This window comes from Pristiophorus japonicus, unplaced genomic scaffold (genome assembly GCF_044704955.1).
Source record: "Pristiophorus japonicus isolate sPriJap1 unplaced genomic scaffold, sPriJap1.hap1 HAP1_SCAFFOLD_585, whole genome shotgun sequence".
In the NCBI taxonomy this organism is placed as follows: Eukaryota; Metazoa; Chordata; class Chondrichthyes; family Pristiophoridae; genus Pristiophorus; species Pristiophorus japonicus.
The window spans coordinates 206,797-207,703 of record NW_027254494.1 but is presented as its reverse complement, the minus strand read 5'-3'; positions in this window follow the sequence as shown (position 1 = coordinate 207,703).

Sequence of the window (907 nt, the reverse complement as noted above, 5' to 3'; positions counted from 1 at the left end):
ACAACATTCCTCACTTCATTCCACACATCATTCCACAAATCAGTCCATACCTCATTCGACACCTCATTCCACACATCATTCCACACATCATTCCACACATCATTCCACACTTTATTCCACACATCATTCCTCACCTCATTCCACACATCATTCCACACATCATTCAATACATCATTCCACATATAATTGCACACATCATTCCTCACCTCATTCTACACATCATTCCACACTTCATTCAATACATCATTCCACATAGCATTCCACACATCATTCCACACTTCTTTCCACACAACATTCCAGCCATCATTCCACACATCATTCCACGCATCATTCCACATATCTTCCAACACTTCATTCCATACTTCATTCCACACATCAATCCACACATCATTCCACACTTTATTCCACACACCATTACACACATCATTCCACACATCATTCCATACCTCATTCCACATCTCATTCCAAACCTCATTCCACATATCATTCCACACATCATTCCACAAATCATTGCACACATCATTCCACTCATCATTCCACACATCATTCTGCACCACATTCCGCACCTCATTCCACAACTCATTCCACACAACATTCCAAACATCATTCAACACATCATTCCACACTTCATTCTGCATATCATTCCAAACATCATTCCACACCTCATTCCACACATCATTCCACACATCATTCCACACCTCATTCCACAACTCATTCACAAATCATTCCTCACATCAATCCACACATCATTCCTCATATGATTCCACACATCATCCCGCACATCATTCCACACATCATTCCTCACCTCATTCCACACATCATTCCACACATAATTCAATACATCACTCCAAATATGAATCAACAAATCATTCCTCACGTCATTCCACGCATCATTCCACACAGCTTG